The sequence below is a fragment of the Rhagoletis zephyria genome, unplaced genomic scaffold, assembly GCF_001687245.7.
Source record: "Rhagoletis zephyria isolate East Lansing unplaced genomic scaffold, Rhagoletis_zephyria_1.1 Rzeph_scaffold_01568, whole genome shotgun sequence".
In the NCBI taxonomy this organism is placed as follows: Eukaryota; Metazoa; Arthropoda; class Insecta; order Diptera; family Tephritidae; genus Rhagoletis; species Rhagoletis zephyria.
Window position 1 is genome coordinate 39310 of NW_016158652.1, and position 22545 is coordinate 61854.

At 39.0% G+C, this 22545-nt stretch overlaps 1 long non-coding RNA gene across 1 annotated transcript in view; it reads left to right on the forward strand.

The window, feature by feature from the left end:
* The first annotated feature begins 17047 nt into the window (after positions 1 to 17047).
* The window catches only part of LOC108364480 (uncharacterized), a 21948-nt gene continuing 16450 nt past the window's right edge, over positions 17048 to 22545 (forward strand). Inside the window, exons 1-2 of the long non-coding RNA XR_001847759.1 lie at positions 17048 to 17060; positions 19340 to 19345. This is a non-coding gene — a long non-coding RNA (uncharacterized LOC108364480). The remainder of the gene's footprint in view (positions 17061 to 19339; positions 19346 to 22545) is intronic.

Sequence of the window (22545 nt, forward strand, 5' to 3'; positions counted from 1 at the left end):
CTTTAGGGGAGATGCCCCATCTCTTACCAATACCTCCCCTACTGCAATACAAGGCCACTGATGCCTTTCTTGCCCTTTCCTCGATGTTTGGTACCCACGACAACTTCCTGTCCAGGATCAAGCCCAAGTACTTGACCCTGTCAGACAGCTGTAAGCGCAGACCTCCAAACGAGGGAAGAGCAGCGGGCGGGATTTTATACTTTTTTGTGAATAAGACCAGCTCTGTCTTTCTGGGGTTTACGGCAAGACCACTATAACTATGTTGAGGTACCGTTGGGTCAGTTCATACAGAGTGTTCAGGTATTTACCTTTAACTAGGAGCGCCACATTGTCTGCATAGGCAATCACCCGACAGCCGTGTTTCTCCAGCTCCATTAGTAGCTCATTCACCACGACGACCCAGAGAAGGGGTGAGAGAACCCCTCCCTGCGGGGTGTCCCTACTCACCATGCGAGACAAGCAGGCGCTGCCCCAGACGGCCATGACAGTTGTGTCACGCAGCAAGCTTTCGATGAGCCTAATGAGACTGACCTCAACCCCAAGCTTATCTAGCGACTTAACTATTGCGTCCGGCAGGACATTATTAAAATCCCCCTCGATATCGAGGTAGGCTCCTACGGCAAAGTCCTTGTGAGTGAAGGCTTCCTCTATACACCTCACAATTGTATGCAGAGCAGTATCGACTGACCGTCCTTTACAGTAAGCAGGCTGAGCTCTATACAGGCGATCCCGAGGAATCATGCTCCTTATGTGCATATCAACCAGCCTCTCCAACGTCTTCAGCAGAAGCGCTGAAAGATTGATTGGCCTAAAGTCCTTGGGGGCAACATGAGAGCTCCTTCCGGCCTTCGGGATGGACACCACCTTGACGACCCTCCAACCCCTGGGAATGTACCCGTATCTAACGCAGCTCGCTTAGATTGGGACCAACCAACGGCACGAAACCTCCGCCGTCTTTTGCATCTGCGCAGGTATGATGCGATCAGGTCCTGGGGATTTGAAGGGTTCAAACGAATTGATCGCCCACGCCAGGCGGCGCTCATTCAGGAGGTCAGAAACAGCAGCAGAGTCTCCACACACTTCCCCTAAGGAAATCTCCTCAGGGGAGGGATCGGAAGGAAAGTGAGTGTCCAGGAGCAACCTCAGCGACTCCCCGCCACTCATAGTCCAGTGACCTGCCTCATCCCTCAAGTAACACAGCGGAGCAGGACTCCTAGCGAGAATACGCCTAAATCTCGAAGATGCATGACACCCTTTAACGTTTTCGCAAAAGGACCTCCATGAAATCTTTTTTGCCTTCCTTATTTCGGACTTGTAGATTCCTAGTCCAACTTTATAGAGTTTCCAATCAGAACACAACTTACTCCTACGGGCCCTACTGAAAAGTCGTCTGCTCGACGCTCTTAACTCAGAGAGCTCCACTGTCCACCAAAGGGGTTTCCCTCTACCTTTCTGAAATCTCAGCGGACATGCGCTTTCAAGAGCTTCCCTGCACGCAGCGCTGAAAACTTCAACAAGCTCCTCCAGAGAGTCTACTGACTGCACAGAATTATGTTCTGGTGCATCAGGGAGCGCTCCGCGAAGGTTCCTGTTATACAGATCCCAGTTCGTGCTCCTCAGGTTCCTGAAGGGCTTTCTATGTGGACGCGTTTCGTCCAAAGAGAATTGAATATACCTATCATCCAAAAAATAGTGTTCGCTCAGAACCCTCGAATCCAAGATCAGAGGTGCTGTCTCAGGTGAAGCCAGTGTGAGGTCAAGAACCTCCTCCCTGGCAGCAGTTATAAATGTATGGGAATTCCCCCTGTTAGAGATATGTAAGTTTCACTTAGAATAAACTCAAAAACTACTCATCTCGCAAGTTTGAATCCGAGCTGCCCCAAACTGAGTGCCTCGAGTTCGCATCGGACCCCAAGATCACGCCAGCTTTCCGTCGCTTGGCTTCCGCTAGAGCGCTCCTCAGCAGCATTGGAGGTGGCTCCACCTCGTCATCGTGCGACATGTAGGCGGATATGAGCCAGAGTTCGCCAGCCTCTTGTTCCAGCCTAATTGTAACCACATCCTCATTGCTGAAATTATGCAAAATAAAAGCTTTTAGTTCACCTCTGATAAGCATACAGGCCCTAGTTCTACCTACGTTGTTCGCCGCTATCAGCTTGTAGTTCCTTGTTCTGATTCCAGAGAAACCATTACTGCTCAGCCATGGCTCCTGTATCAGAGCCACGTCAGCCCCACCTTGCTCAAGGTGGAGCAAAAGATTGGCGGATGCTGCCTTGGAATGATGGAGATTAATCTGCAGAATTTTCATACCCCAGAATATTCTCTATGAGCGCTAGTTCCGCGCTCTCACCACGGACATCGACCCCACCGAACAGCCTCTCGAGACTGAAGACGGACGCCCCGGCAGAGGAGCCGCCCCAATACTCTCAGCATCCGATTGAGCCGAGTCTCCCAACTCCATGCTGGCGGAGTCAATGGCCTCTCCTCCTCCCTCCGAAGTTGCTGAAGGCAGAGGGTCATCTGCTTTGGCTTCGGTCGGTAGAATCCGTAGAACCACCTTCTCGAAGCCATAGTATATGACCCCCTAGGATCGCCGAGAGCACCGAGGGACTCTGAGTTAAGCAGTATCAGCGCTTGCCAATAAGATTCCTCGGTCCTCTCCAGCCAGATAACCCTCCAGTTATGCGGCGGGAGAAATGGATTGCAGTACCGAGGTATTCCATCGATCTCCTCTGGAGAGGTAACCTCAGTAGGGAGCCATACCCGAGCCCGCGGACGCATCGGAAGATCCGCTTTGTTCACGGCCACTAGATCGGCACCGTTCCAAATCTACCCCACCTGGGAGACTGCCTCCTTGTATAAGGCTGCCGACCGCTCATCGGTGCACCTCGTGAGCTTATGCAGCCCATGGTGCCAACCGGCACTCTCACACCTAGGTGGTTGCCCTGGATTCCCTCTGACCACCCTCATAAATATCGCCGACATGGCGGCCGCCACACGCTTCTACTCTTCGTGAGTGATGGCGCCTTCCTCCCTGCTGCGGTCCATGACCCCTAACTCCACAGAGCCGGCAAGATTAGAGATTTCGCTAACCGTTGGAGCCGGCCCCGTACGAAGCTTTTTAACGGTCGTGGTTTCCCCCTCCCGTGATCTCTGCCGCTTCATAATCAACAGCGCATTCGCGCCATCGGCTACCTTCCCCTGGGCGGATGTCGCTTTGTTGTTTTTGTTTTATTTTGGTTTGTATTCACCTTGTTCGTACGACCACCTGCCCGACGAGGCGGCGCGGTGGTCTAAGCAATGCAAGGGGAAATTAACGGTCCACCACGGCAGCGCCCCGTGCCGCGGCAAGGCCACCGTTACTCCCTGAGGCGGCCTGGTATCAGGAACGCGCCGTTATAATACAGCCGGTCTGGTAAACCCCCTGGCTGCAAACCATCCAGTGGGTACGGTGTCGCAAAGGGGGGGAGGAGTTGGGTTGTTGGGATAGGAGAAATAAGGAGGGATGAGAGCAGGAGTAATCGTCGGTACGGTAATCTCCACATAGGAAATTGTGTAAGCTCGTGTCTTACGCAGGTTCCCATGCGGAGCCTCCCTCTTAGTTCATGCTGATATAGAAGCCCCTAAGGGCCCCAATGTCACCACTAAAGCCTCATCCCCACGCCAAGGAGACCAACATCGATGAGGTATGTATTACTAATAACAACAAAGTTTTATACGATTTGCAGGAATTTACAGGATTTTACAGGAAGCTGTTCCCGTACGACACCTTACATAAGGTTTATTAATGGCGAAAACAGCTGTTCCTGTAAATCCTGCAAAACCTGCAATTCGTACTGCTGTGTGTATTATTAGAATAAAAAAGTTTCGGGAAAGGTTACACCACGCATTATGATATGCTACAATATCTCCAGTGTAGGGATGTTGCGAATGTGGAATTTTAGACATCCGTGGATGCGAATGCGGATGTTTAAAATCTAACTTCCGCGGATGCGAATGCGGATGTCATGTATTTTTAAGAAATAATTTAGTTGGGTAAATTAGGTGATTTAGGTAAATAAAAAATGGAAAGGTTAATAATTTTTAATAATCTGCCTTATCCTGAGCTTTGCCCGAAAAAAATTCACCCGAAAATTTGTATTCGGCCCATAGTAAATATGTACATGAAAACCAAAAGTGAAAAGTGAACCGGTTCGGGGAAAATTAAACTCATGATAAGACTGAATGTTTTTTTAGTACTTGAATTTAAAAATTGGAACATTTTACTTAATAAAACCTTTTTGAAGGGTCGTAAATCAAACCTGCGCCTCTATATAACTACTCGCTCGAGGCGACAAACTTGAAAAACTTGAAACTTGGCAAAATTGTAAATTCTTTTCCATTGACACTGCACCAGTTGAGAGGACTTTCACTTATATATATTTATTTTTAATGCGGTGCAATAATTCCTTTTTGAGACTTTCATTGGGGGTGCAAATGTCGGATGTATCCTCCTGACTTTCATCTTCACAATCTAGCATCATGGCACAATCGTTGTTTAAACACCGTTTTTTTCCAAAGAATTCTTCATTCTCATTGTTTTGGTTGTTTCGGAATTTGGAGAACCTGTCACGTTATTAGCGTTTTTCGATTTTAGTTTTTGTAAATCATTTTAATGCTTTCTTCTGTGACTGGTTAGATATACGTCTGTGCACTTGCACAATATTCCAGGGACCGAAAACAGCAGTTATTTTTTCCGATTTAAATTTGGCCTAATATTTTTTATTCCGAAAAAAACGTCCTATCACGATGATAAACAAACCGCTTATCCAAATTAAACAAATTTGATATCATATGAATGGGGACTGAAATAGCTTTTAAACAGAAATAACGAATGAAGGTTACCACCTCTATTTACATTTTTTTATAACTTAATACTAAAGAAATTCATGTAAATACATAGCAATGTTTGTTCTATGGTAATTAATTTACGTTTTTTATTGGAATATTTTTCAATGTGTGGCTTTCCTCGTTTAGACATTTCAGTTTTAAGGCTATTTCAGTCCTCTTTCATTGGATACCAAACTTGTTTAATTTGGATAAGCGGTTTGTTTATTATCCGGAAAGTACATTTATTTCGGAATAAAAAATATTTGGCCAAGTTTAACTCGTAAAAAAAATAACTGTAATTTTCGGTCCCTTCAATATTCGCATTCGCAAAAGATCCGCATTGATTTTTGCGAATGCGAAAGCGAATGCGAATGTTAAAATTAATGCGGAAGCCCGCGGTTGCAAATGCGAATGCGAATATTCGCAACAACCCTGCTCCAGTGTAACTTGGGGCATGATTCAATAATACGAGGTTCGATAAACTAACAGTTGTCTCTCTCGCACCGTTCCCTTAGCAGTGGCACCGTGTTGCTTCTTTGCAAATTTACTTGGAAGAAGTGTAGCTTTGCTGTGGAATAGAAGTATAAGCTTTTGTGCAATATGTTTATTTGTATATGCATATGAAGCACATCTAACTGATGAACACATAAATTGTTTTTAAATTGGATGTTTACATAAATCGCATAGTAGTTTTATTTTAATTTTGAGTCGTTTTGCAGTTTTTGTGCAGCTAAATAGCACATAAATAACGTAATTCACGTAGATATATTAATATTTCGTTCAATATTTCATTTAAAATGCCAGATTTCCTGCAAATACATTAGAATTTACAAAAGGAATTTCACTACTAATTGCCAACTTTGCGTACTTATCTACTACCATTTTCGGCCCAAGGGATTTCATTCTTCTCCTTTCTCCGTCCTTGGTAAATGCAACCTTTTGTAAGGGAGTGTCAAACCGCGGCTGTCAGTAATTATCTAACCTTGTGTTATTGAATCATGACTTAGGGTTTACACCGGACAATACTGTTGTGGGGTTCCTGCATTAATCGGCACATGTGGCAACACCACATTTGGCTCATCGCTATTTATGTATTCTTTTTGCTAGACATTCTTTTCTGAAAAGGGACTTCTAGAACATTCTTTAACGGTTCTTTTTTCAACGCGTGCCTTTTTATGATATCAAAATTTAGTTCAATTAACAAAATTGGATTAAAGCATTACACAAAGCACAGTTATATGTGGTTTCATTTCGCGACATAATTGGTGACCCCGAAGCTTTTATATTTTCAATAATACATTCGTCGAAATGCAAAATAACCAGGCAGACTCCACAAATACTAGGGACGGCTATTCACCTGCTCCTAGCGCAGGCTACGAGGTGTTTTTTGAAGCAATCGCTCCCATGCTTCAGCAACAAGCATCCGTTAACATCGACAGGGTGGAGCGATTGGAGTTGCCTCCCTTTTGGACCAAACAGGTTCACCTTTGGTTCGCAGCAATCGAAGCGCAATTCCAGCTAAAAAGAATTACATCCGACACAACCAAGTACCAAGCGGTAATTGCCCGCCTTGACCAAGACACGCTCGTCATCGTCGAACATATCATCTTTAACCCCCCGGAAGCCGATAAGTATGCCGCAATCAAGGAGACGCTAGTGAACCATTTTTCAATTTCAGAAGAGCGCCGCCTCGAAATGCTACTATCGGGCTTGGAGTTAGGTGATCGACGACGCGTCGTCGTCGAACATATCATCTTTAACCCACCGGAAGCCGATAAGTATGCCGCAATCAAGGAGAAGCTAGTGAACCATTTTTCAATTTCAGAAGAGCGCCGCCTCGAAATGCTACTATCGGGCTTGGAGTTAGGTGATCGACGACTGTCGCGACGGTCCGAGTTGCTAGCAGAAATAAACCGTCTTGGCGGTAAACATTTAGATTCCACCTTCCAGCGCGCTATCTGGCTGGACTGGCTTCCGCAATGTATTCAGGTAGCCCTCACTGCTTCAGATGACAACAAGCAGCTTGCGCAACTAGCAAATAAGCTAATCGAAATCAAGCACGACTCCGACAGTCGGTACCTAATGCCCCTCGCTCGTAAGTCGAGAGACGCAATGCAGACGCAGGTAGATGAATTAGCAAAGCAAATGCGTAAGCTGACTCAGGCCATGGAAAAGGAGACTGTCCGTCGAACACACGCACCATCGGGCACGAGCCCCACGGCTACTTCGTCAACATGTTTTTACCATCGCAGATTTGGATAAAGCCAACAAATGCACTCAACCATGCACATGGGGGTCGATTCAGGGAAATGCAGCAGACTCCCAGTAGACATGGCGAGTACTGGGAGTAAAACAAATCCGCGCCGACTGTTTATATACGATCGCACATTCGCGAAATTCTTCATCGACACTGGCGCGGATATTTCAGTGACCCCACCTTCAGGCAATTGCAAAGCAACGCCAACACAGTTCGGACTTCCCGCTGCAAACGGCAGCAAAATCATTACGTACGGCGAAAAAATACTATCCCTGAACATTGGACTCAGTCGACCAATTCGTTGGCTCTTTTGCGTGGCAGATGTCCCGTACCCGATCATCTGTGCAGATTTTCTCCACGAGCATGGACTCGTTGTTGACCTGACTGCGTTATAGACCCGAACACGAAAACTCGTAGCAGGGGCACATACGCCACAGCCCCCATCACCTCTATCACGGTCGTCGATGAGACGAACCAGTTCACAAGCATCCTCCAAGAATTTCCAGAATTGCTTGGCGATCCCTCCAACCGGACGGCAACCAAGCATGCAGTTAAACATTTCATCCCACTTCTGGTCCACCGTGCGTTCAACGCATCCGTCAGCTACGCCCTGAACGTCTTAAGATAGCCAAGGAAGAGTTTCAGCTTATGGTCGATCTCGGGCATGCAAGACCTTCCAAGAGTCCTTGGTCCAGCCCACTTCATATGGCCAGGATGAAAAATGGGGACTGGAGACTATGCGAAGACTATCGCAGACTTAACGACCAAACCGTCCCAGACCGGTACCCAATATCGCTTCTTCAGGACTATGCAGCAGTACTGGCCGGTAAGCAAATCTTTTCTACTGTCGACCTCCGCCTAGCATTCCACCATATTCCGGTGGCAGATGAAGACGTGCCTAAAGCAGCCGTGATAACTTCATTCGGCCTCTTCGAGTTCGTCAGTATGCCATTTGGACTCCGAAACGCGGCACAAACATTCCAGCGCTTCATCACCGAAGTCCTCTCCGGTTTGGAATTCGTGTACGCCTACATCGATTACCTGCTTATAGCGTCAAATAGTGTTCGACAACATAAACAACATCTTCGTTCGGTATTTCAACGCTTAAGCCAATTCGGGTTATGCATCAATGCGGACAAGAGCGTCTTAGGTGCTACTACCGTCGATTTTTTGGGTTATCGGGTCTCAGCGCAGGGCTCAGCACCTCTTCCGGACCGAGTACAAGCGCTTCGCGATTTTCCGAAACCTAAAACCATCCTAGAGCTAAGGAGGTTTATCGGAGCCGTGAATTTTTATAAACGACTTATTAATAATGCTGCTACGGTACAAGCACCCCTCAATGACTTCTTACAAGACGCTAAGAAAAATGACAAGAAGCCGGTACCCTGGACTGAGGAGGCAGAAAAGGCATTTGCGAGGGTGAAAGACCAATTGGCCAGGGCAGTCCTCTTAGCACACCCAATTCCTGCGGCCGAATTTCGGATCACTTGTGGCGCATCTAGCAGCGCCCTAGGAGCAATTTTGGAGCAGCACCACAATAGCACATGGCACCCACTGGGATTGTTCTCGAAGAAACCCTCACCCGCACAGAGAAATTACAGCACGTACATACGATAGGGAGTTGACGGCAGTATACGAAGCAGTTAGGTATTTACGACATTGGGTCGAGGGACGAGACTTCGTAATCAGAACCGACCACAAGCCGCTAGTTTTTGCTTTCCGACAGCAGTCAGACAAGTCGTCACCGCGGCAAATTAGGCAACTTGGCTTCATCAGCCAATTTACTACAAATATACAATATATCACCGGTTCAGACAACAACGTGGCTGAAACTTTCTCTCGCTTGGACGCCATGCATCTCCCAATGAGCTTCGACCCCGAGGAACTGTCACTCACACTGCAAACGCTCTACTGCGGACCTGGAGGCAAAGGAGTAACGTGCGACGTATCAACCAACAATATCCGACCATTCATACCGTTGCAGCTCCGTAAAAAGTATATGGTTTGTTACACAATTTGGCACATCCCAGCGGCAGGGCGTCCGTGAAGATCATCGCACAACGATACGTGTGGCCTTCGATTAACAAAGATATAACTCAGTGGGCTCGTGACTGCGTCCCGTGTCAACACTCCAAGGTAGGTTGCCATGTTCGTTCAACACCCGTTTCATTCGCTAGCACGGACGGTAGGTTCGACCACATTCATATGGACATAGTGGGACCGTTGCCGGAATCGCAAGGGTACAAATACTGCCTGACAATAGTGGACCGATTCACTAAGTGGCCGGAAGCTTTGCCTATCAAAGATATCACTGCCAATATCGACGCCCAACACTTTTTACGTTCACTGGATCGCACGTTTTGGGTGTCCTAAACTACTCACAACTGATCAAGGCACTCAATTCGAAAGTTCGCTTTTCACAGCCTTGTCACGCCTAGTTGGTGGCAAGCGCATCCGTACTACAGCTTACCACCCCGCATCCAACGGACTGGTCGAGAGATGGCACCGCACTTTAAAAGCCGCTATCATGTGTCATCAGAAGCAGCAGTGGACGCAAGTACTTCCCGCAGTGTTGCTCGGGTTGAGAACCTGCTACAAAGAGGACATGAGGGCATTACCCGCTGAATATTTTTATGGTACAACACTACGAGTTCCTAGGGAATTTTTCACAAACGAAGACCCACCAGCTGACCCGCACTTCTTCTCCAAGGAATTCCGCACACATATGCGAGAGATCCTACCAGCATCTACATCACATCATTGTCGGCAAAAGATATTCTGTTTTAAGGACCTAGCCACCTGCACGCATGTATTTCTAAGGATCGATGCTACCAAACGGCCTCTCGACCAGCCATATTCAGGACCATACAGAGTCGTAAAAAGGATTGGCGAACGAGTTTTCACCATCGAAGTAAACGGCAAAGAAGTTAACGTGAACATCGAGCGCATTAAACCAGCTCACCTCGCCACCGACGACGTTTTCGACAACCAACCACAGAGACGCGCATTGCATCCGCCAGGGAACTTGCTACAGCCGCGCATTACCACCAGCCTTCCCCTCTGGCTACCAGGAGTTAATCAGCCATCCCATCCAAGCAGCACATCCTCTAGTTCATAGTTTTTGGTGGGTAACGTACCAGTATTTAAAGTAGTTTCATGTCCACTAACAACACAGTGCAAACTCTTTCTATATTCGGAAAAAATTTGCATCAAATGTTAACCTCTCTTGCAAAAGTCGCTATAATGTAGCATCAAATGTTAACTTCTCTTGCAAAGGTCGCTATAATACTTATTTATACACTTTTAACAGTCTCCATCTTCGTATGAACTTAGACAACTGCAACAAAACGCGGTAGTTTCGGTGCCTAGTGGAAGAGGTAGTAAAAAAGAAGCAGACCAATCTTCATGGAGGAGAGAACGCGAAAAGCTAGCTATGTAGAAATTAATTTTTCAAAACTTACTGTACTAAATTTTTAAATATAAAATTTGCAAAACCTACCATACTGCCGTTTTATTTTTTAATATTATTAGGCGCTTATTTATCCAAATTTTCAGGTAATAAAAAAAATATACACTTTGGATGTTACTTGTTGTCGTAAACGTTTTTTTAATTTATGGCTTACCTTTATAAAATCACATAACGCTGTTTGCATGTGGACTACTCATTTGTTTTTGTTTTTGGTTACGTTACATTGTTTGGACTTCTCATCATCTAATCAATGACACTTTACAATGGCTTTACGATCAGTACTCTTTTAAAGTGATACCGCCAATGGGTCAGATTTTAGCGAGTCAATTGCAGCCTTATCAGTATCTGGTAGAGAATTTGGCAATTTCCGAAGAAAATGATTGAAGATGAATCTAACATTCAGTATTGTGAGCATACTCAGGTTTTAAGCTATACATTTTTAATATTTTATGCCCATGCCAAGGCGTAAATAAATTAAATAGCATAATATCTAGCAAATTGATAGAATAATTGGCGTTTTTTTAATATACAGGTATATGTTCGATTTCATAGTAGTAATGGGCCTAATACCATGTCCCCACCGGAGCTAACCACGTAGTTATGGTTATTGAGTTGGTTATCCCGATAACCCACTTGATTTAGCGTAGTTTCGCCATATAAAAATGACAGCACTTAACCATTTCACTGAGACGGTTAAAAGCTAACCAACTCGAAACCACGTCGAAAGTCTGATACAACCCTGTGTTTTCCCGCCATCTGTGGGTCATTAGCGTTGAAATGTAAAGAATTCGTTCCCTACTAGTGTTTGGACTCAACTAAAATCAGATTAGATTTACTCCGGTTTTTAAAAAAAATTGAAATCTACTCCTCTACTCCGCTGGACTTCAAATCTATTCCGTTTTTTTCATTCATGTTATGCCCCTCTTGGGGCCGTTTTTTGAGTGTTCACCACCGATTTCAGTAAAAAAATTGAAAAGTAGCCAAATCTCACTGTTAAAAAGTAACTCTTTCATAGCAATGCGTCAATAAATTAACTTCGTTATTTTTTGACGTATGGCTGTACAAACTGGCGGATGCAGAACTTTACTTAAGTTGTTAAAAAATATATGTAGAATGAAATTTATATAAAGTAGAAAAGGTTTGGTTTTTAAAAAATTAAGTGTTAGATACGTTCTACTTCATAGAAAATGCTAAAAATTACCTAAATATGTAACATATTATCCTTGCATTGCTTCGCGTTCTTATTTTGCATGAATAGAAAATATTTTAGTCAAACAATTAATGTCAGAAACAAAAATAAAAAATTCAATCTAGTACGGAAAATTTGTTTTTGGTCCGATTTTTGCAGCGATTTAGTCCTGAATCGAGGTTTGGAGGTCCGAACACTGTTCTTTACATTTGTACTGTTTTATAAACCTCAAACCACAGTGTGGACACCAATAGTTAGTAATGTGGTTAAGTTCGATTCGAGATGGTTAACTTTTTGGTGGGGACATGGTATAAGAGACGTGGGTCAACCATGTTGCAACTTTTCCCCGTATTTTATTTTATATAAAATAGCTATAAAACAAATACATTTGTGATACGCACACCAAACCGTCAGTACATTTAGAAGCGAGCAAATTTTAAAGCAGTGTGCATTCCTGTTGGAATTTTTATTAAAACCCTTATCGCTCATTTACTTCAATAATTTCTTAATCCAAAAAATACAAATATTGAGCTAAATATGTATTCCTGCTACTTCTACTTCTATGTTGTGCAAAAATTTCATAGCTGTATCGATTACCAGTATATCACTACCATAAAATTATATTAACTCTTACTGTGGGAATATATGTAAATTCAAAACTTTAAAATCTTTTTTCTCGAGTTTCCCTTTTTTGTGTTAACACTATTGAAGTAAATGAGCGATATGTTATCCATATATATGTATGTATGTATGTAGATACAAAATTAAACAAATTTACAATCAGGGTATTCATCTAAACGTGTAATTGCCTCGTAACTTTGTAAATCTCGTCAATAAACCGGCTTTCCATACAAAATTAAGTAAGTGTACGAGGTGTACCTGGTTACGAGGCATTCACGCGTTCAGATGAATTGCCCTAATAAAAAATAAACGCGTGTATGTCTTGTGCTATTCGTAAAATTAAAGTGGCAATTAAATGTAAATTAAAACCGTACGGCACTCCTTAAATGAAAATTAAAACAATTGTTAGAATAAATAATAACGATAATAAAACATAAGCTATACAAAAATGCAACTGGTAATTAATTTGTTATATTTTCCTTTGAGTGCTGCTATTTTACGTTTTAAATACATTACTAAAGAACTACGCAAAACCTTCTAAAAGGGACACTTCACTACTGTGCAGTACTTCCAAGCAGTGTACATCAGTGTAGCGGTGACATCAACACAAAATCACAGTATACAGTAATCCAGATAGACAAAACAAAAAATGTAAATATGCTTATTTGACAATTTGTTTGAATGAATTGGTTGATATGTTTTCATAGTTGTCGTTTTCGTTAACCCAAATGAAATCAAATTTAAATATTTTCTTATTGTGAAAAATATTTTCAAGTCATATAAAATAAAACAACGAGAAAAACAAAATTCCCAGCAAATCAGGCGTGAAACGTAAGCGATTATGACCTACATAAGTCATACCGTGTTCCGAACACAACTTTGAGTGAATAACAGTGGGCTGACTTTGGAAAATAGTTCCATCGATTAGTTGGTAAAACGAGTATTATTTAGCTTAAAGGTCTCTCTTTGATTTTCAAATATACCACTCTTATAGTGGAGACCTCCACGGCTTTTATGAAATATGTACACAAAATTATATCTCCACGTTCGAGCAAATGCACGAAATTTTGATATATTTGTTCAGCCGCTTATTCATATTTGAAAGAGTATAGTGCATAAGTTAATGCAAATAAAGACGGTTTATGCAGATAAACGAGCCCGTTTGTCAACCGTATAAAATGAATGTACATATATACACATATGCATACTAGGACGGGTCAATTTGTATGGATTGATTTTTTTCGACATTGTTCCTAGCATATTCGGACTCTTCAGAAAATTGTAAGAAAAAAATTCCTCCAGACCATAGCTCTAAAGTCAATTTCGAGCCTGCACATTTTTAAAAGAAGATATCTTATATACAAAAATGAATTGCTGTCCGTTAGCCTCGCTAAGACTCGAAAACGGCTTGACCGATTTGAATATTTTTATTTTTTTGGTTTGTTTTTTATAATATCCTGATGGTTAAAACGAGAAAAAAATAGAGAGTTGCCACCTGTTTAAAAATTTCAGTATAAGTAAATTAATGACATAAATAAGATATTGCAATATGGGTGTCAAAAGAAAGAGGTTATGAAGGCTTACAGCCGAAAATATTTTTGAGGGGGGTTGCCACCTGTTTCAAAATTTAATTAAATTAAATTGGTAAGATAAATTAAATATTGCAATATGGGTATCAAATTAAAAAGGTTTAAGAAGGCTTACTACTGAAAATATTTTTGAGTCGAGTTGCCACCAATTTCGAAAATTTAATTCAATAAAGTTACTAAGATAAAGTATGTATAATAATATAGGTGTCAAACGAAAAGTATTTGAAAAATTATTGATTAAGAAATATTTTCTATGGACCTGTCACCTACCTGCTCGGTAAAAACTAAAAGCCATACTCGCAATTATTATTCAAAGCTTTTGAGGCTCGAATCAATGTAGAATACTGGAACTCCGTCAAGTTAGTGTTAATTGATGGCAAACAAAGTACTATCATGTTTGGCAATGATATCACCCCATCGAACAATGCATTTAGCCTCGATATAAAAAGAGAACAAAAGCCGAAGTATTAGCCGAAGCAGTTCATACAAATGTTCCACAATTGAACTAACAAAAAAATATGGCCTACGACTCTTTTATAGAAGCTGTGGACACTGGAGTAAATTTTAAACAAACAAATAATTTTTGGCAAAAAAAAACCGACTTCAACTCTCATATAAAAAATATATATGTATATGTATATCTCATGATCCACTGATCGGACCTTAACCAGATTAGTATGGGACTACCTCTGAGACACTACCTTTCCGATGCAAAAAGAATTATCGAAATCGGTTGACGTGGTCCAAAGTTATGCGGTAACTACATACAAAAAAAAAAATATTCCGACGAACTGATAACCTCCTCCTTTTTTGGAAGTCGGTTAAAAGCAAAACCGACTTCAATTCTCATATACAAATTTAAGAGTACGAGTACCGTTATTTTCTTTATGGCCCAATTATCGGATCTACATTCAGTTAGCAGGAGACTCCCTCTGAGAAACCACCTTTCCTTTAAAAAAGAATTGTAGAAAACGGATAACGCAGTCCAAAGTTATCCGGTAACATACATAAAAAAAATATTCCGACGAATTAATAAAATATGTGGATTAATATTTAATAAAGTGTTACGGCTATATTTTTTTTAATACAAACCTGTGCTTGGGAGTTTATTGATACGAAAAATTAATTTCTGATATCTATTTTTTATTTAAAGAACCGCAAGATTGCACTACAAAGCAAATTACATATTTTTTACTGTTGTAACGGGAGAAGTTACTGTATGTACTTTTTTATATATACAGTGTCGAACAAAAGTTTTGGCACAGTAACTTTTCGCATTACATATATGCAAAGTTTTTAATTTATTTCCGATGATTTTTTATAAAAACATAGTTCATACTATGCCAAAACACATAAATATCAAATGTGTAAACTTTGTGCAAAACTCAGGAAAATCCAATAAATCTGCATACTAATTTGCAATTTTATATTCAGATTTTCAAGCAACTTCAAACTTGAACTTTGATAAACTAAAACTGAATGCATTGGACTGCATTGTTGGAATTCTTCTAAAAAATACTTTGCCTATATTGCGTAAAATTCACTGTGCCAATACTTTTGTTCGTTACTGTAAGTAAATGAAACTTTAACTTTAAAAAACCAAAAAAAAAATTACAATATTTCAAAATTATTTTTCGAATCATTAATTTTGTTATGATTAACAATGTATTTATATTTTTTTTTTGGTTTTAGATCCTTTTGGCTTTCAACACGAGGTATCTTTTTACTTCTTTCTATTTTCATAGCCATAACTCCCTCTCTATTTTTATCAATCAATCAATAAATTTTATAATTTTTTTTCGGCATTTTTCCTAAATAAAAGTAGAGCTTTATAAAACTTGCATAACACCAAATGTTTATCAAGCTTAGGATTTTGTGTTATCCGGGCAGGCTTATTAATTTAACCAGAGAAAATATTTTCTTTATTAAGTTTACCCAGTTCCCCATTTTAAACTGCTGCCTGTACTGTATCAGCAGTTAAAACTTGTTAAATTTTTATTTAAAATTTTCGGTCAGGAATAAGCGAGTGGATGAAAAATATATAACGATAAGAACGGCCCATATATATGTATATGAAAGAATACACACATTCGACGTCTCTAGCCATTGTGTGTCACTCCTTTAAATTATAGTTATTTTTTTCTTATTGTATTAAAAAATAACGTTCGTAACTCTTTAGTAAATATTAATCCATATATTAACTTAGTTTATATTAAAGACTTGAAGATGACCCGGTGAACTTCATATCATCTATAATTTATCTGAATTTCACTTTGATGAATTATAACAAATCTTCAAAATGCAATACATTGAGATAACTAATACTGCCTGCTGTTATAGCTGATAAAAGATTCCATACCGATGTGCCAAGCCCCTTTTTACAAACTCATTTATATACATATATTTTTCCATAAGCACCTACCATAGGTATCTGTGCATTTCAAATTTCGAGTTCACGTGACTATAATTCCGAAGTTAGAGTTGATTAAAAATTTTCACTATGGGAGGTATCCCCCATCCCTCTCCCCCCTTGGCGAGTCCCAATTTTTTTACCCTATTATAGGTCCAGGAGTCATGGCAATACTTTGCCAAAATTTTATTCAATTCTGTCCTTCCGTTTAGGCTGCAACCTGGCACATACATATATACATTTTTCCACAAATATATAGTAGATTTGATTTGAAGCGCCATATTGCGGTTCTTTAAATAAAAAATAGATATCAGAAATCAATTTTCCATATCACAAAATTCCGGAGCACAACTCGTTATTACAAAAAAAAAGTTCCTAACACTTTAGTAAATATTAATCTGATTATGGACTTGGTATTAATTAAAGATATTTTCTTTTAAAATTGCGCGGGCTCGAAATTGATTTTAGGGCTATGGTCTAAAGGGCTTTTTTTATTAGAATTTTATGAAGAATCCGAATCTGCTAGGAACGATGTCGAAAAACAAATTAGAAAAATATTTAGAATGACGAGATAAATTGCTTCAGCCGTGTCTGTTTGTAACTCGGAAAAAAATTTAGATATTTTAACGAAAGTCGGTGCCTTTGGTATAATTTAGGTTAGTATTAAATTTTGGCTAAATCTGTAAATAACCACGCCCACCTCCCATGTAGTAATTAACAATATTTTTGTTGTATTATTTTTTTACGAATTTTGCTGTTCAAATTTACATTTCAAATATATCAACAAATATTTTTGGGAACTTTTGCACCAGTCGTTGCCTATGGGTTAATGACAAAAAACATATACATGCACATTATTTCATGTATTAGTTTTCAAATAAGCATATGAGGCATTTCATTCATGTCACCGCGGCCACCTCTGTGCGCGGCCACCTCTGTGCGCGACCTCTCAGGATTTGGATGAAATTTGAAGAGATTGAAGGTCTAGTTGACATGAATATACGTGCAACATATTTTGCCGATATGGCGAAGGGTTGCCTATTTACACGGGACTTAAATTTTAAGAAAACGTCATACATACCTTTCTTTAAAGTGCTGTATCTTGGAAACTTTTTAACGAAACTTAATCATAAAAACTGTATTTCTTCCGTCTAATGTTGGGCTTTGATTGTACATTTTTAACATTAATTTTCAACGTATAAAATACAAAAAAAATTAAGTAAATATTTTTCTTTTTGATTTTTGCTTGATTATAACATTTTTAAAATTTTTTATTTTTACATAAAAACAATAATGTCAACTTTAAATACCCAATTGGGCGTAATGGGCTACTTATGCGTTTGGATCTAGATCGTCTAACGCTCGAGCAATATGATAAATAGACATTGAGATTTTATGAAATTGTATACATTTGAAACAGGGAAGGTGTGTAAAAAACAAAAACAATATGAATAAATGATATTAACTTTACTAAAGGTCTGAAATCATGAAAATCCCTTCAAGGATATGGCAGAATTGAACTTTGTTGCAAGTTCACATGGGACTAGCAGCTAGAGCAAGTCTTCAACTCCTGATGTTACAACAAATTCGTACACCCGAAGCCCTCCACCAATGGCGTGCCGTGTGTTTCCAATGGGATGCCTTTAAAAATAACTGCAACTAACTTTACAGTGGACTTTATTTCGACTATGTCTGCGTGCCAATTACTTTAATCCTAAATTAAGATAGTTTAAAAGGTTAAATAACATCAGGTTAGGGAGCTTCATATCCTTGTTTAACGAATCTTTAAATCAATAAATAATTTATTTCTTTTTAGTTCTTATTGTAATAAAAGCGTGTTGTTGGTTTTTTTTTAACTATAATTTTATTATTCATTAGGTTTATTTTCTTACACACCTTTCCTTTTTCTTGTTTTAATAACAGGACTAACCTTATAGCTATCATTGGAGGTCAAATATTCTTTTGTAATGAAACCGAAACCTCAACAACAGCAACATCAACAACACCCATTGCGAAAGAATATTAGACGTCCAATGATAGCTTCAAGGTTAGTCCTTTTATTAAAACAAGAAAAAGGAAAGGTGTGTAAAAAATAAACCTAATGAGTAATAAAATTATAGTTTAAAAAGGAAAACCAATAACACGCATTTATTACAATAAGAACTAAAAAGAAAAAAAATATTTATTGATTTAAAGATTCGTTAAATAAGGATATGAAGTTCCCTAACTTGATGTTGTTTAACCTTTTGAACTATCTTAAAGTAGGATTAAAGTAATTGGCACGTAGTCATAGTCGAAATAAAGTCCACTGAATGGTTAGGTTAGGTTAGGTTGAAGTGGCTGCTAGGCTCAGAGGGCGCCAGCACACTTAGGCCCGATCAGGGCCCATTGTGATACCTCATGGACCCAAAACCCCTACTCCTTAAACCAGTTCGTGGAGTCTGCGAACCTTAGCAACTGCCGTATTCCAAACTTGGCAGTTGCGCTTAGATCGTCTAGAAGACCTATACCTAGGAATTTCTGTCTTTTACTGCCTAGTGCTGGGAAATCGCAGAGTAAGTGCCTTATTGATTCAGGCTCTTCTTCGTCGTGGCAGCTGCTACAGTAGTCGTTGTGACTAACCCCGAGGCATTCTGCCTGCCTTCCTATCAGGATATGTCCTGTGAGCAGACCAATGGCTAGTGACATATCGCCTTTGTTGAGAGTGAGAATATCTCTCGATCTCCGTACATCCCATTTTGGCCATGTAAGCCTCGTTGTATTACAGTTTTGAGTGCGCTCCCATCTGGAGGCCGCTTCTTCAAGGAAGTTCTCCCTTAGTAAAAGCTTGCAGGAAGCGAGTGGCATACTAGAGCTGTGTAAGTGTGAAATCATTTTCAATTTCAAATCAACAATTTTTTTCTATTAAGTTTTCATTACTTATTCCTCGCTTAAGATTGAGGTTTATAATTTTTTAATTTTCCATTCACTGAAAGCAGTTATGAATTCACACATCAACATATTCATAGCAAGGTTTAACACTGAAGAAGTATTGAAAAGGCTGCAATCTTTTATGTGTGTGCATTCTTTAATTCAGTACCAATCATTAGTTCAAAGACACCCTGGTAAACAACTTTTTGATAATTTTGATTTTTGACAATTGCTCAATTGTAAAAATTCGAAGCGGTGTTACCCAATTTAAGTTTTTTGGTAGAGGGGATTTTATATCATAAATTTGGGATTATATATAAAACAGTTGTATTAACACCTTACCTTNTATTATTGCTAAATTACGAAACAAAAAATCTTTAATTGGCTCTACTGAAATATATGAAGTTTTGAGTTGTGTCGTTATTTCAGAGGACCATCGATATGTAAGCGGCTTTCTATTATTATTAGTAATCATCAATACAATTTCAAATTACATAAACCCAGTCCCAGCCCTTTTTGTTGTATTCGACGCTTTCAGGAATCACATAATACATAAAATAAATAAAAGCTGTTTTGATTAATATTACATAAACTGGAAACTGTTAAAAATAAGTGCGCTTGTGTACAGAGATTTTAGAATCTATTTAGTTCCTAAAATGTCTGTTTGCAACATATAACGATAAAAATGCACATTAAATGGCTAAAGCACAAATTTTGCCTGCAATTTCGATNGATAAAAATGCACATTAAATGGCTAAGGCACAAATTTTGCCTGCAATTTCGATCACAACTGAACACTGCACTTCACTCTCGTTTCGAATTTTTGAAAGCGTTTTCTAAGCTATATAGTGGTTTAACACTTCTTGGGGGTACTTGATATTGGAAAAAAATGTGCGCAATTTGATCCCTAACTACATTTTTTTGTAAAGAACTCCCGCTTGTTTTAAATTTGTAAAATTACAATTATTTTTTATTTTTTTACATCTGTCATTTGTTACAAATGAAGAAAAGTTGCCAAGTATAAATATATTTACAATAAAAATTTATTTAATTAACACTTTATTAAAACACAAATTTGATGTGCAAATACATTTGTAAAACTGTTTATCACAAAATGTTATTAATTGTTTGCAAGCATACTATAGTTTTCATGCATTTTGAGAACAAATAATTTAATATGTGTACGTACATATCGTCGTTTAAAGTACAAAAACGCGTATCGTTTTATTTCTTTTTAGTTCTTATTGTAATAAAAGCGTGTTGTTGGTTTTTTTTTAACTATAATTTTATTATTCATTAGGTTTATTTTCTTACACACCTTTCCTTTTTCTTGTTTTAATAACAGGACTAACCTTATAGCTATCATTGGAGGTCAAATATTCTTTTGTAATGAAACCGAACCCTCAACAACAGCAACATCAACAACACCCATTGCGAAAGAATATTAGACGTCCAATGATAGCTCCAAGGTTAGTCCTTTTATTAAAACAAGAAAAAGGAAAGGTGTGTAAAAAATAAACCTAATGAGTAATAAAATTATAGTTGAAAAAGGAAAACCAATAACACGCTTTTATTACAATAAGAACTAAAAAGAAAAAAAATATTTATTGATTTAAAGATTCGTTAAATAAGGATATGAAGTTCCCTAACTTGATGTTGTTTAACCTTTTGAACTATCTTAAAGTAGGATTAAAGTAATTGGCACGTAGTCATAGTCGAAATAAAGTCCACTGAAAGGTTAGGTTAGGTTAGGTTGAAGTGGCTGCTAGGCTCAGAGGGCGCCAGCACACTTAGGCCCGATCAGGGCCCATTGTGATACCTCATGGACCCAAAACCCCTACTCCTTAAACCAGTTCGTGGAGTCTGCGAACCTTAGCAACTGCCGTATTCCAAACTTGGCAGTTGCGCTTAGATCGTCTAGAAGACCTATACCTAGGAATTTCTGTCTTTTACTGCCTAGTGCTGGGAAATCGCAGAGTAAGTGCCTTATTGATTCAGGCTCTTCTTCGTCGTGGCAGCTGCTACAGTAGTCGTTGTGACTAACCCCGAGGCATTCTGCCTGCCTTCCTATCAGGATATGTCCTGTGAGCAGACCAATGGCTAGTGACATATCGCCTTTGTTGAGAGTGAGAATATCTCTCGATCTCCGTACATCCCATTTTGGCCATGTAAGCCTCGTTGTATTACAGTTTTGAGTGCGCTCCCATCTGGAGGCCGCTTCTTCAAGGAAGTTCTCCCTTAGTAAAAGCTTGCAGGAAGCGAGTGGCATACTAGAGCTGTGTAAGTGTGAAATCATTTTCAATTTCAAATCAACAATTTTTTTCTATTAAGTTTTCATTACTTATTCCTCGCTTAAGATTGAGGTTTATAATTTTTTAATTTTCCATTCACTGAAAGCAGTTATGAATTCACACATCAACATATTCATAGCAAGGTTTAACACTGAAGAAGTATTGAAAAGGCTGCAATCTTTTATGTGTGTGCATTCTTTAATTCAGTACCAATCATTAGTTCAAAGACACCCTGGTAAACAACTTTTTGATAATTTTGATTTTTGACAATTGCTCAATTGTAAAAATTCGAAGCGGTGTTACCCAATTTAAGTTTTTTGGTAGAGGGGATTTTATATCATAAATTTGGGATTATATATAAAACAGTTGTATTAACACCTTACCTTATTACCTTTTAAAAGTAGTTAATATCTTATATTAAAAATGTTTAAATTTTACAATAAATTCGATAAACACTTCGCAAAAACTTTACATTTAGGTTAATAAAGTTTTAGTAAACATAGTGCTTGGTGGACATTTTGCTTGGTGAAATTTCGATTCTAAGAATAAAATGTTTTTAAACAAACGAAAAATTAATAATAAAATTTGAAGGATTTTAGACACTGCGTATGGAAGCATGAAATTTTACAATAGGTCAGGTGGTTTTTTGTATTATGGAAACTGATTTCACACTTACAGTGGGATAAACTTAAAACTTCTAATATAAATTAGTTAAATTTAGTTAAGATTTTTTTTATCAATTTTAAGTTTCCGTTTGGAATAATTTTCATGAAAGAGATTAAGAGATCTTTTTAGAAAATTGCCGTACATCCGATATCTATTAAAATTTTGACATCCTCACTTTTTGGAAAAAGAAGTTCAAGATACAAGTTTATGTGCAAAAAATAAATTAAACAATAAAAGTCTCCTAATATATATGGAACATATAATAGAAAAATTT